Source organism: Hakea prostrata, chromosome 4, assembly GCF_041222555.1.
Source record: "Hakea prostrata isolate BN-2017 chromosome 4, UWA_Hpros_2, whole genome shotgun sequence".
Classification (NCBI taxonomy): domain Eukaryota; kingdom Viridiplantae; phylum Streptophyta; class Magnoliopsida; order Proteales; family Proteaceae; genus Hakea; species Hakea prostrata.
The window spans coordinates 40,998,653-41,014,772 of record NC_142603.1 but is presented as its reverse complement, the minus strand read 5'-3'; positions in this window follow the sequence as shown (position 1 = coordinate 41,014,772).

Below are 16,120 nucleotides of genomic sequence, written 5' to 3'. Positions count from 1 at the left end.
GCAACCCCTATACAAAATCATTTGGTGCTACCTCGACAATTTATAGGCAATATTTGCTACTATATACCACAGATTAATAATATTGTTTTATTGTGTGTAGGGGTATCTAACAAGTGGATAGGAATCACAAGATGGAGTATGAGTGTATACGCGAATGGACACACTCGGTTCATCAATTTTGGAAGATTAAATACAATAGATGAGCTGAAGGTGATACTTTTGGTCTACAAGTAGGCATTGACAAGACAACAGAAGAAGGGATAGAAATAAGGGAGACTTGAAGCAATCATCATGTGCCACCATCTCTCTTACCGAAGCCGACATCAAGGACATGTCATCTTAGTGTAATAACTATGATAATGAATGTTACTAAGACAACACAAAACACTAACTATGGCAAGTTCCCCTCCCCCATGCTCCAACAATGGTTTGTTGATCTAGCTATAGAAGCATCTACTAATGTGATAGGAACCTATGGATTTCAGATTAATATATGTAATTGTGTCAAGTAACTCAATAGCTTTTTCCTTTCATAAAAAAAGAAAAACTTGCTTTGGAAGGACAAATTTTGAAAATTGTAAGAAAATTTACAAAATTTGCCACTGTTATGTATAGAGTGTCAAATTTCATGAACTATCCACACCCAATTTTGCTTTGAGAAACGGATGATTGTCGCATCAAAAGTATTTCTCGAGGCAAAAATTTCATAAATTTCAATTTATGAAAACTCATGCAAAACAATTTGCTTCTTGAAGCAAGAAACACTAGAAATTGTTTTTTGGGTGGTTATCAAATGGGTCCATAGTCTCTAGAGCTTAATATAATTTTGGCATAATTACTGTTGTCCCCCTATACTATAGTTTAATTACTAAAAGAACCTATTTTTTTATGAAATTATTATTGACCTACTTAGTTCTAACAATGTTAAGAGACCGTTACAATTGAATATTTAATGTCTAATTTATCCTTATAAAATTAAAGTTAAAATACAATATTATCCTCATTTGAAAAAAAAATCATATCAAAACCAATTTTAGAGTTATACTCTTATTATTTTGAATTTTTAAAAAAAAAAAAAAAAAAAAACCTAAATTATTTTTTTCTGTTAAGAAAATAAACTTCTTAAAATTGATAATGCCAAATTAAATAGTAAATAAATAAAATATAATGAAAATAAGAACTTCTTAAAATTGATAACATCAAATTAGAAAGTGAACAACAAAAACTAAAAAGCAACATCAAATTGAAAAGTAAATATAAAACAATTAAAAAAATAAAGAGCTACCTAATTAGGGTTAATTTTTTTTCCAATTACTAAGGTAATAATATAATTTAGTATAAAGTATAAATATGTAGAATAAAACCTTAGGGTTATTTTAGGATTTTTAAATCAATAAAAATTGCCATGTCAACATTTAACTAAAGAGTTTAACAGTAGGGAGCAACATTAATAAAATGTGAATTTTAAAGTTGGATTAGTAATTCAAAAAGCATAGAAGATAAAGTAGTAACTAAGCTATAGTATACGGGTAACAATAATTATTCCTATAATTTTCAATTTGGCAAAAACAAATTATTTTAAACATACGAGATTTCGTCCTTAGCCCAAAGGAAATTGAAACTTTTGACCTCGTACTATGAGACATTGATTCAATCTCTAGAGATTATAGAAATGAAAATTTATTTCAAGGAAAAACCATAGAATAATTTATGCCTAATGCACACTTTGGTATGGTTTCATTTTCCGTTCATTTAAGTATTTTGTAAAAATTTTTACCAAAAAAAAAGTATTTTGCAAAAATTAGTACTAGAAAGCACTTTTGGTTGAAATGCGAAAAACGATTGGTGACCAAAAAGTAAAATAGATTTCATACTACGAAATCCATTTGGCATATCTTTCTTCAAAATGTTTTTAGGTAGGTTTCACAACATTTGTATGGTAAAACAGAGTATACAAATTCTCTCCTACCATACTTCTCAATGGAGAGGTCATGGTTCAACTCTTATTAAATTGTATCGAGTCTGGTCATAACCCGTACCCAGGTAGAGAGGGTAAGGCGGTGGAAATAAGCCTATAAATTGTGGATCATTGTAAAACCCTAAAATGAATGAAAACTAAAGAAGTCTCCTTTTTCCCGTGGACGTAGGCCTCTGGCCGAACCACGTTATCTCCTCTTGTTCCTCCTAAATCTCACATCTTTTTCCTTGATTACACAATTAACATGGTATCAGTTAAGGTTTTCGATCCGTCTCTTCCATAGGTGCTGCAAATTTTTTTCCTTTTTTTTTCTTCTCACCCACCGCCGCCGTCGGACTCTTTGTTCTGGTGCATAAATTTTATTTTCTCTGGTTTCGTTGGAGACGACATCGTTGCCGAAGACTCGTTGGTGCATCGTCGGACTATACTGATTGGCTTGGGAATTGTCATTCCAAACCTCTGTCGTTGGACTATATTGATCAGCTTGGGAATTGTCATTACAAACCTCTCTTGGTGATTCGTTGCAAAACATACAAGACAAAACGGAAGTTTTTTTTATTTGATTGCAAAGCATACAAGACAAAATAGAGGCTGCTTTATTGCAATGCATATACAGCCAGGATTCTTGCTGATTTGTTGACTTTGAGGCTGCTTTATTGCAAAAGAGAGGCTGCTTTATTAACATTGAGGCTGCTTTTTTTTTTTTTTAAAGCTGCTTTATTGCAAAATAGAGGCTGCTTTTTTGAGGCTCCTTTATTGCGAAATTTATTGGTTCTTCTGTTGATCGATCATAGACAACTCAACAGAGATTCTATCGAGTACCATTCTATAATCGATCCCAGTTTATCACAGCCTCTCCGTACTCAACCGCCACACTGGTATAGTTAGGATTGCGAGACGATGACTGCCACATTGGATGCTTCAACAACTACTGTCGAATCAGGTGGATATCATTCACCTTATTATATTCATCCATCTGACAATCCAAGTATTACTCTGGTCACTCAAGTTCTCATTGGCGATAATTATCATACTTGGCGACGGGCTGTGCGGATGGCATTCTCTCTGCCAAGAATAAAGTTGGTTTCATTACTAGCACCTTATCTAAACCTTTATCCCCACCTTCCGCAGTTGATGCTTGGATTAGATGCAATGACATGGTCTTATCTTGGTTATCTAATATTATTTCTCCAGAGATCTTATCTTCAATGGCTTTTATTGATACGGCCTATGATCTTTGGAATGATTTGGCGGAGCATTTCTTGAAGGGAATGCCACCCGCATATATCACTTGAAACGGACCATTAGTAATCACACTCAAGGTCAGTCTTCCATTTCCGTTTACTTTAATAAATTGAAAACTCTTTGGGATGAGTTGGCTTCACTTTCCATCATTCCACAATGCTCTTGTGGGGCCTTAAGGGAATTGACAACATTACAGCACACAGAGAAGGTATTTCAATTCCCTTAAGGTTCAATGGCCAAAATCTGGCTACTCTATTATTAGTAGCCAGATTTTGGCCATTGGACCTCTTCCAAATGTCAATAAAGTATTCTCTATGATTATTCAAGAAGAGTGTCAACGAGAATTGCGGATTACTCATTTTGTACCTACTCATCTTGATGCTGTTGCACTTACAACTACTCGCAATAATTCTAGTCGTGTGAGTAGTTCTTCTGGCACTCATCGATCAAGACCTAAATGTGATCGTTGTGGACGTGAAGGGCACTTGAAGGCTCGTTATTATAAACTGCACGGTTTTCCTCCTAAAGTGCCAGATTCAAATTCCTCCTCATCCAGTGTTGCAACTTCTACAGTGGCTCCTAGCTCTAGCCCATCTCTCACAGCCGAATAGTACCAGCAGTTTATGCAATTTGTCAATATTGGAAGCCCTCAACCTTCTGCCAATTTGTCTGATAAGTCTATTTGTTGTTCCTCCATCTCTTCATCTCATTGGATCATTGATACATGGGCTACCAATCATATAATACAATCTTTGCATCTTTTAAATAATGTTTTACCTTATGCTCATTCTAGACCTATTCGTCTACCTAATGATACATATGTCCCAGTGACTCACAAAGGGACTGCTTACTTATCTTCTTCTATTCACCTTCATAATGTGCTTTATGTTCCTGATTTTCTTTATGATTTATTGTCTATCAGTCAACTCATTAAATCTCTACATTGTGCTGTTATTTGCTTTCCTGATTTTTGTGTTTTTCAGGACCTCACCACGAAAAGGGTGATTGGGATTGGTGAAAAGCATGTTGATCTCTACTTTTATCGTGCTCATGGTCATTTTGCTTCCTTTGTTTCACAACCTTCACAAAATTTTGACATGTGACATTGGCGATTAGGGCATCCTTCTCATTTTCCTCACTTGCGAATGACAAAGCTCCATTTGAGGATGTAATCAAGGTGCGCGCAAGTTGGCCCGGATGAACCTAAAAAAAAAAAAAAAAAATAAAATCCTCTCCTACCAGTAGGTTAGATGCTTTACACCTCATCAAGGTCAGATCGAATGGCTTAAATTAGAAGTCCAGGGGTGCCCTTGTAAATGTTGTATTTTTTATTTACATTTAAGGGTTTTAATATTTTTAAATTTGCAAAATCATGCCCTTGTAAACACCCACCTTCGAATGACTGAATAGGTACCATTCAGTGATTTTGGGCGTTTCTGTACACTACTCTCTCTGGCTATTTTGAGCAGATTTTGGTGAGAACAGTAGATGAAGGAGTTCTCTGAACTGACTTCCCTATAATGAAATAAAACAATAGTAAAACGCCGTTAACATAACCAAAAAGGTGGGTATTCACCCACCATTTCGGTTTGGAATATACCCAATCCTTCAGAAACGATGGTTAAGTATTTAGTGAATGAAATTTAATTTAAAATTCAGGTTTTCTTTCAATGGACTAAGTCCCAGGTAGAAAAATCTTGCAGAAACGAACTTTTGATTTTATTTAGAAACCCAATTATGTGAACTTTGATAGTTCTTGTTTGGTCCTTCAATATATAGGCAGCAGCTAATGACAAACGGAGAGATCAATGGCCATTGCAGAGATTGATGTGGTGAGCTTGAATTCTGTTAATTGTAGAATAGGATATGAAATCAAGGAGGAAAATACAAGATCAAGAAGGAACAAGACGAAATATCGTGGTTCAGCCAGAGGCCTGGGTCCACGGGAGAAAAGAGGTTTTTTTATGCTTCCTGAATGTTAGAGTTTACCACGATCCACAATTTATAGACTTAGGCTCTTTTTTGTATCAATTCTCATTCTCTATTATGCCTATTTAAAAGAAATAAGTACAAGAATTCATTATTGGTCAAGAATGAAAAATGGTTTGGTGAATTTTGTTGAAAATAAATTATGGAATGAAAAATAAGTTTGGTGTCAAAATAAAAAAGGTTAATATATAATAGTGAGCAAATGATAAAAGAGAGAAAAATTATGATTTTTATTAAAAAATATGTATTGACTATTTTACCCTCATCTTAACCATAAAATTTTAAGTAAACTTGTGCATAAATGAAGATAATGAAATTCTCACCATAATTCATAATAGACAAAAAGTTCATTATGGATTTTGAAAGTTTTTCTATTATTTTAAATAAAAATAAAACTGATAATAGATGCCAAACAACTTAAAATAATGAAAAAAACCTCTTAATTGAGAATGATAATTGATACCAAAAAGAGCCTTAATTCCACTACCTTACCCTCTCTACCTGGATATGGGTTATGTTCGGACATAATACAAATTTAGGGTAATTTTCATCTGGACCCCCTGAGGTTTCGTCCATGTCATTTTTAGTCCAGCTTAAATTTCTTTTTACATATGGCTCCCCTGTGGTTTTAAGAAATGATTAAATAAGGACAAACTAAATAGAAATAATTATTTTAATAATTTTTGTGACAAAAATACTCTTGTTTTTTTTTTTTTCTCTATTTATTTGTTTTAATCACCTCAATCAATCCAATTTTGCAGAGGTCGTCGAAGCTATTCCTAGGGTTTGTGATCCCCTGTTTCATGGTGGAGACCGCCTGCAAGATATGGTGGTTCAGCTCAGCCACGAGTCAAATCCCTTTATTAGGCAACGAGTTCATAAGCACCACAATCGCTTGCACATTAGAGCTATGTTCATGGTTATATAGACCTTCCATCATCTACTTGGTGTGCATCTTATTCCGATTGCTCTGCTACCTACAAATTCTCTGACTACAAGACTTTGTCGAAGTTCTCCAAGTAGAATCCGACATAGCATCTATATTGAAGGAGCACTTAAGGATTAGGAAACATTTCAGGATTATAAGCCATAGATTTCGAGTTTTCATCATCTTCGCTCTGCTATCTATCACGGCGATTCAATTAGCTTCATTGCTTATCCTCACTCGCTCGAGCTATGTAGTTATCATCTTTAATTCCGGCGAATTAGCTGTAAGCATTCTGCATTCCTTTCTTTCTTCCTCTTCGATTGGTCACAACACCTGCAACATTAACATGATCATGATCGATGTTCTAACATAGCTATGTTCGATCACACTTGTGACGGGTTGTTTATATGCCAGAGGAGTGCAGCAAAGATAACACACAAGGCGCAGGCAGTGATACTGAAACATCACTATTGGCTGTTTATGAGGTGGCGCCACCTCATGTACTTGATTTTCCGATCACTGCTACCAGAGAATGTGACGATGAAGAGCCTGTTGATGGAGAGATGGAGAAAGTGATGAGCTCAAAAATACCAATATTATCATGCCTCTCTGTGCCAACACCCTGTCTTTCCACAAGAAACAAGCATTAGGTAGTAACACACTAACCCTTTCTCTTAAGCTTGTCCTTATTTAATCATTTGTTGAAACTACAGGGGAGCCATATGCAAAACAAAACTTAAATTGGACTAAAAGTGATATGGACCAAACCTCAGGGGGTTCAGATGAAAATTACCCACAATTAACACTCCCCCTCAAGTTGGAGCATGAACATCATGAATACCCAACTTGCTAAGAAAAAAATGATATTGTTCTTGACTAAAAGCTTTAGTAAAAATAGCTGCCACTTGATGCTTAGAAGAAACATAAATTGTTTGATTTTTTCGAGCCTATCGATCTCAATATGTTTTGTTCCTTCATGAAACTGGATTTGTAGCGATGTGTACAGCCATTGATGCAAAATTCCTAAACCCTTAAGTAGATAGCGTAGCCAAGTTGATTCATAAATTGTCGTGGCCATTAATCCGTATTCGGCTTCAACAAAAGATTGTGAAATAGTTGACTGTCTTTACTCTTCCAAGAGATATGACTTGATTATGAAAACACAACAACCTGTAGTGGAACAGTGAGATGTGGCACAACTTGACCAATCCGAGTCACAATAGGCTTTAATATATATGTCTCTAGTAGAAGACAACAAAATGCATTTCCTGAACAAGATTTTAAATAGCGTGAATTTCTAAATGCAACATCCAAGTGAGGTTTTCTAGGTTTCTCTATAAATTGATTGAGTACTTGCACACCATAAACAATATTAGGTCTAGTGACTATGAGATAAATCAATCTTCCAACAAGTCTTCTATATTCTGTTGGATTAGGAAGAAGTTCACCATTTTCTTATTCAACTTTAAGCTTAGCTCCATATGACAATTAATGGGTTTGGATCCAAGCAAACCTGCATCATTAAGCATCTCCAAGGTATATTTCCTTTGAGATAGGAAGATACTTTTAGTTGATCGAGCAACCTTAATGCCAAGAAAGCATTTTAGAGGGCCCAAGTCTTTGATATGAAAGCGACTATAAATAAACAATTTCAAAGCATTGATGTTGACTTGACTGTTTCGAGTAATAATTATATCATCCACATAAACCAAAACAATTATGATGTTAGACCCACTGGAAGATACAAACAAAGAGTAATCAAATAATGATTGTTTGAACCCAGCATGTTGTAGAGTAGAAGTGAAGTTGAAGAACCAATTGCGAGAAGTTTGTTTTAAACCATATATGGTTTTATGAATACGAAAAACTAGATTATTCTCCCCCTCAATATAATAATATTAAAAAAAAAAAAAAAAAAAAAGAAGTAGCAAAGACTTGTAAACTCCTCATCTAGGTCACTCTGGAGAAAATCATTGTTAACATCAATTTGAAAAAGAGGTCAACCTTTAATTGAAGCAAGAGCAAGAAAGCTGCACTGTGACCAATTTCGCAGCAGGGGAAAAAGTTTTGTGGTAGTCAACACCTTCAACTTGAATAAATCCTTTAGCAACTAAGTGAGCCTATAGAGTTCAATGGAATCATCGGCTCGATATTTAATTTTGTATTCATTTACACTAGATGGATACCTTGCCAGTGAAAGAGGTTGCAAGCTCCAAGTAAGGTTGAGCTCAAGAACCTTAATCTCATCAACCATGGCAGTACACCATTTGGGATTTTGGGAAGCCTCAACAAAAGTATAGGTTCAGAATCAGTAGAAATACAAGAAAGGAAAGCACGGTGAGTTTGAATGAAAGCTGAATAAGAGAGGTAATTATTAAATGATAAGGACAAGCATGGAGAGAAGCAACATTGCACTAATAGTCTTGGAGGTGAGGAGGAGTTCAAGTAGTATGAGTACTATGATGAAGAGGGAATCTAGGATCATTAGAGTGTGATTCTATTAAAGAGGGTGGTAGAGCAAGAAGAGGAGGTGATACAGGATCATCAATTGCAAGACAAGGAAGGATAGGTGGAAAAGAGGAGGGGGGAGATGGAATGGGTTTAGAAAATGTAGCATGTTGGTGTGGAAATATTATCTTATGAAATATAACATCCTTACTAGTGAATATCTTACGAGTGACAGAATTGTAAATACAATATGCCTTTTGCCCATATGGATACCTAACAAAAATGCTGGAATGGCACGTAGAGAAAACGTAGATTGATTAGGGGTTAAATTCTTGTCATAACACAAACAACCAAAACACAGTGGCTGGGTAAAACACTAGTCACAACTCATTTGGGTTTTCCATTTAACAAAGGGGTAGGAAGCGTTAATGGATACGGTATGACACTTCCCCCGTTAGGTAACGGGGGGGAACATAAGCTCAAGTACCTCGGTATGTTGATGTTTCGTTCAACAACTCCATTTACTAAGGTGGCTGCCTTGCTTATGATTATGCTCAACTCATTAAAGTAGAGGGAGAGGAACTCAAGACCATTGTCACTTATTACTAGTTTTGTTGACATGTAATTTTGTGTTTTTACCATGGCATAATTTTAGAGCATTGAGTTTCACATTTGTATGCATACTCAAGTATTCGTATAATCATCAACAATGTTAGGTATGGGCACTAGAAATAGAAGCAATAGAAAATCACTCCATTGTCCACACAAGAGATGGACAATTACTCCGTTCAACATGCATTGGAAATGGTAAATGTGATTGTTTAGCAAAAGGACAAATATCACAATGTCTAGGTGAAATGGTAACCATAAAAACATTTTGAGATAAACAATTGTGAGGAAAATGAGAAGAATGCCCTAATTACCAATGTCACATGTCAAAATTATGTGTAATGTGGGGGGAAAAAGGGAGCAAAATGATAATGAGCACCATAAAAGTATCGATCAGCATGCTTTCCACAAATCACAATCACCTGTTTCATGGTGAGGTCCTAAAAACACAAAAATCAAGAAAGAAAATAACAACATAATGCATAGATTTGGTGAGTTGACTGATAAATAATAAATTATAATGAATATCATGAACATAAAGCACATCATGAAGGTGAATAGAAGAAGATAAGTGAATTGTTCCTTTGTGAGTAACAGGGATAGATGCACCGTTGGGTAGTTGAATGGGTCTAGAAGGAACTTAAGGAAAAATATTATCTAAAAGATGCAAGGAGTGGGTTATATGATTAGTGGCCCACTTGTATCGATGATCCAACGAGATGAAATTGTGGGGGAACAACACATAGACTCACTAGATAGATTGGAAAAAGGTTGAGAGCTTTCCAATATTGACAAATTGCATAAACGCTGGTACTGTTCGGTAGTAAGAGATGGGCTAGAGCTAGGAGCCCCAGTAGAAGTTGTAGTAGTGGATGAGGAGGAACTTGAATATGTTGCTTTAGGAGGGAAACCATGAAGTTTAAAATAGTGAGCCTTCAAGTGCCCTTCATGTCCATAATGATCACATTTGGGTCGTGATCGATGAGTGCCAGAAGAATGACTCGTACAACCATAATTATTGCGAGAAACCGCAAGGGCAACAAAATTAGAATGAGTAATTCATAATTCTCGTTGTCACTCTTCTTGAAGAATTATAGAAAACACTTAATTGATATTTGGAAGAGGTTCAATGGCCAAAATATGGCTGCTAATAACAAAGTAGCTATCATTAAGGCCCATCAATAATTCAAATACCTTCTCTGCTTGCTGTAACATTGTCAAGTCTCTTAAGACCTCACAAGAGCATTGTGGAATGGTGGAAATTGAAGCCAACTCATCCCAAAAAGCTTTTAATTTATTAAAATTTATTGAAAATTGAAGACTGACCTTGAGTGTGGGTACTAATGGTCCACTTCAAGTGATATATGTGAGTGGCATTCCCTTCAATAAAATGCTCTGCCAAATCATTCCAAAGATTCATATGCCATACTGATAAAAGCCATTGGAGACAATAATTCTGAAGAAATAACATTAAGTAACCAAGATAAAACCATGTCATTGCACCTATCCAAACATTGACCACTGAAGGTGGGGATGAAGGTTTAGATAAGGTGCCAATAATAAAACCAACTTTATTCTTGGCAGAGCTAGAGCCATCCGCATAGGCCATCGCCAAGTATGATAATTACCACCCATAAGGACTTGAGTGACGAGAGTAATACCTGGATTGTCGGAAGAATGAAGATAATAAGGTGAGTGATAACCACCAAATTCAATGGTGGATGTCGAAGCATCCAAAAGGTAGCCATCTTTGCATCAAAAGAAATAATAATTCTCAAAAAATCAAACCAAAAGGGTATATTGTGTCAGCCACTTCAAAAGCCAACCATCTGATTTGCACTCCCAAGGCACTATAATCTGATTTGGAAAAAACAACAATCGTTTTTCTTGTAATTAAGACCATCACAGTCATGACCCCAGATTTCACACGCTTGGTGGGGCCCACATTAATGATATTTAACTAGGGCACGTGACACCTCCTCTCATTATTACCTCTTTATAATCAATAAAACAAGATGCTAGACAAAACATTTTCACGGTAAAACAAACAACTTGCTTGACAGTCAGGCCCGTACATATATACATAAAGTCTGGAATCCTTTTATATTTACATTTGACCTTTCAACAACGTCTAGTCAAGAACTTACAATAATAAAATAATAATAGAAAAAGATGAGGGCATTGCAATCACGATCTCAAATCAACAAGATCAAAGCTGCTAAACAATGTCTTCGACAACGGAAGCCATAGAAAAATCTAAGATCCCAACAATAGCAGGGAAAACAAAAAATTGAGAAAAAAATTGCAACAGCTAAGGAGGAGACAGTAGATTCTCTACCAAGCTTTGATACGTAGAATACGATATAAAATTAAGGAGGAAGATATGAGATCAATAAAGAACATGGTTCGGCCAGAGGCCTATGTCCACGGAGAAGGAGGCTATTTTTTGTTTCATGAATCTAATAAGGGTTTTACAAAGATCCACAATTTTACTTAATTCCACCGTTCTACCCTCTCTACCTAGCTACGGGTTATTGACCCGACCTAATACAATTTAACAAATTCGAAGGGATTCTGATTACTTTTTATTAGGTCTTTGGTGGTTTCAATGTTTTAGTAATCCTTTGTTGTCTCATAGTTTCTTAGTCAATGCAAGAAATAAATTTATAAAATGTAATGTATCTACTATTTTAACTTTACTTAAACACATTAAAAGCACGTGCGTTGTAAAAATTGCTGCAAAAACAAGGGATAGAAAAATTAAAAACAGGTCTCAACCTGTTTTTTATTTTTATATTTTTTTAACCTTTTCTAAATAGAAACACGCTGTATAAATTACACCAACCACTATCATGTATATTTATTTGGATAAAAATCAAAAAAGAAAAACTAGACCAAAGGCTGATTTGATCTCAAAGAGTTTTTTCTTTCTTTTCTTTATGGGCTAACTTATCTTAGAGAGTTTGCCACCTAAATACATTGCAAACCATTTGTGTGATAAAAAGAGAAGTCATCTACGATTCAACATATTAATTTAATTAGATGACAGTATCATCTATGTTATGTCCCCTTTCCCTCACCCAAGAAAAAAAAAAAATACCTGTTACGAGATCAATAACATTCTTACTAACAAAATTTCTACAAATAACTTCATGCATTAAAAAGAAAAGAGCTTTTGACTGCCTAATTAGCTGAAAAATATTACACACTGGTCACACTAAGCTTTTTGAAGAATTACAAGCTATCCACCATTAAATTTTGACCATTTGGCTGTTAAGTTTTCAAATTTTAAACGTTGATGGACAAGAATACCCTCATCCATGTAAGTTACCTTAATGCCCCTCTCACTCGCTTCCCTCCCATCACCTCTCTCTTCATTGTCACTGACCTCCTCCTCCGACTCCGGCCATAGGAAATCTATCACCGCTTGCAACAGAGAACCCATTTGAGGAATTTTACCTGAGAAATTGTTGTGCTGGAGATCTAAGTTCACGGCAATCGGGAAATTTCCGTATGACACATGAACCTTGCCGAAAAATGAATTGTAGGAGAGATTCAAAGTTCTAGAGAGCTCTTGTAGGCAAGGGTGTCAACTATGTACTGGAACCGTATAACCGTACTGAACCACACCACCTAATACCGAACCGTTCAAAATTCGATACGGTACGGACTGAAACCAAATTTCAAAATTCGGTACAGTACGGTATTGGTTTCAGTTGGACATACCATCGGTACATACTGGAACCGTACCAAATTTGTATACCGGAGGTATGTACCATTTATACCGATTCCGGTACCAAATTTAGGATTAAATTGTAATTTGTTCCTCTAATTTATGTTTGCCCTGTTTGCTATTTTCCAATCCGCTCGACCTTGACTTCAGTGTCTTCACTCATCTCTCAATCTCTATTTCTCTCATCGACTTCGTCTCACTTTCATCCTGAATCAGTAATCCATGATATTCTCTAATCTAGAATCTCTACCAGCAAGATAGAGCAGAAATCTCTCATCTCTCAATCTCTCATTGTCTTCGTCTCACTCTCATCATGAATCCCTGATATTTTCTGGAATCTCTACCAACATGATAGAGCAGAGCTGCTGAGCCATAGAGGTACCAAAGTGGCAAAGTCCAAAGCCAAAGGGCGAGTGCCAAGTGGGTGACTAAAGGAATAGAGATTAGAGAGTTAGAGACTAAAGAGATCGAACAGTCAGCAGCCAACGAGCTGCCCTTTCGATTGTATATTTCTTATGTTTATCTGAGCTTAAGAACTGATATCAGTTGGTTTAACTCGTCGAACTCTAAATCTCCTTTATTTTTTTTATTTTATTTGGGGTGGGGGATTAAGAGCTTCTTATTTACCGGGATGGGAATGAGTATATTAATGCCGCCGAATGTGTACGAATGCAAGACTTTCCCGTGGGAGGTTAGGCCTTTAACCGCTTTACTAACCCACCATTGGTAAAGAGATTTCTCTCTATTAGAAATTTCTCAATTTCTTTTTGAATTATTCTTGATAAGGTAGGCATGATTAATGTTGGGTAACTTTACTGTTTATGAATTTGGGTTTTACCTTTCAAGTGCTAGGATGAATTCATTTTCATTGTTATTGAACTATCTGTTGATTTCAACTGCTGTTTATGCATTCTTCATTAAGTTAGGTCAGGGTGGTAGTGTGTAAGTTCTCTTTTTGGAGTATTATCTCAAACCAGTTTGCTAGTGGTGGTTCTCATTGTTTTCGTGAATCCAATTGCATATACTTGGATCTAGTTTCTGGAAAGTTCAATTATGGATTTTCTAAGTTCATCCTTGCTCATTTGAACGTTGATTATATTTTCTTGACTATGTGAATAGTCTGATTGGTTTCTTTTGGTTTTTCCAAGTAGCACAAAAGAATATTGGGGAGGCAAAATGCTGCTCAAGCCATTGCATTAGTATGGTATCTATGTTATGACTTAGAATTATAACATATACATCGTATAACTTCCTAGCCTAGACCATTGGTTTCATCTTGCTGTTCGTCCTGGGAACATATTTGCTTTTGCTTTCAAATCTGAACTCCAAAAGTTTGCTGCCTAGGGAAAAGATTTTTGGTAGAGATTTTAGTTGAAATTCTTAAATATATTATGAAGACAACTGTTTTGTTTTGAAGGTTCTTTATCCCTCCTTAGGGATTAGGATCTGATTGTAATTTATGGTTTCCCAAAGGATCTGAGTAACACTGATGCAGTTACATGTAGAGATGTTTGGAGTTTTATTTTATTTTATTTTATTATTATTACTATTATTATTATTATTATTTTGTTCTTTATTAGAATTAGCTATGGATAACCTTAGTACTGGTTGGATTTTTATTTTTAAAATAAAATAATAATAATAATATATTATTTAAATAAGTTTCAAAACATTAAAACTCTATCTCCCTAATGTTGTTTTAGGACTCTTTTTGATTCTTGCTTCTATAGGACTCTTTTGGATGTGAAGATTCCGATCCAACTTCAGAAGCAGAGCCAGGATTGAAAGTTGGGGGCCAAATATATAGGTGACCAATGATGGACCCACGAGGGGTCCCACAATTATAAGTAAATTATAAAAAAATATATATTAAAATAAAGTACGGGCTAAAATTGTGGGAGAAAAATTTTAAAAAATCTTAAAATATAATTAAATTGCTATTAGTAGGAATGAAACTTTATGAGAATTATTTTTTTGGGTAATACTTTATGAGAAAGTTTAAGGATTCAAAAATAAAATTAAATGATTACAATTAGATATGATAAAATTGATGGCTGAAATCTTAAACGAGATTTTAATTTCCATTAATAGGAAATGAAATTTTTGGAGAAAAATTTAGGATTAAGAAAAAAAAAATCATGATTTGATTAGATATGAAATCATGGCTGATTCTACGGATTTAAATGCATTGTAGATACAAATTTAGGAGAAAGAAAGAACAACGGAAAAAATATATATATATATATATATATATATATCTTTTGAAGAATATTAGAAAAATCGTGAGTGTGTGAGAGAGAGAGAGGAACAATTTGAGAAAGAGAGAGTGAATACTTGATAATTGTGGAGAAGATTTAGGAAAATTCCAATATCTGCTAACTACTCCACTATTTTGTGAGACGTGTGAAAAAATAAAAGAGAAAAAATATAAATAAAAGAGGAGATTCATGAGAAAATAAATAGAAATGAAAATATATGAGAATATATAGGGAGAAATTCATGGATCGTGAATTAGTTTTTAATTAGAGTTTAACCTTTTATTCCTTAAAACTAGGGATTTAATGAAAACCATAATTAAGAATGACATTTGTACCCATTATCTTTATCTTAAATTTTTATTTTTAATTTTTGGAGGGGGGCCAAATAGTGGTATTTCACATGTAAAGTGAGAGAAATAACAAAAAATATAGGTATAGTTTAAATTTAAAAAAAACGGTCCCTGGCCCCCTCCGGCCCCAATGTGGCTCCGCCACTATCATCATAAGGCTTCTAGAAATTCGGCATATATAAGGTAATTTAATTTATCATATTTGTTTAATCACACATTGGATGGAGCTAATGAGAATATCAATTATATATACGTTGATTGCTCCTAAGTGGCGTGTATGCCGGTAGAGAGGTAAATATGGATCATATGCATGCACCGAGCTGGGCCGAGTCAGGCATGGTTGCGGTTGTGGTCTGTGGACCCTAATCTAACCAGGCCATGGGACATTATAATAATATTATTTAAATAATATTAAATGTCTTCCCTACAAAGGTGACCTTACGCACAGATGTAACTCTTTGATATAGGTGTCCATACGAGTTTATAAACAGATGAGAAGCTAAGAACACCTTAACTAACCCCTAGATCTAGAGATGATCCATGTCTGATAACACATTTCAATTTACAGAGCTTCTGCTTCAA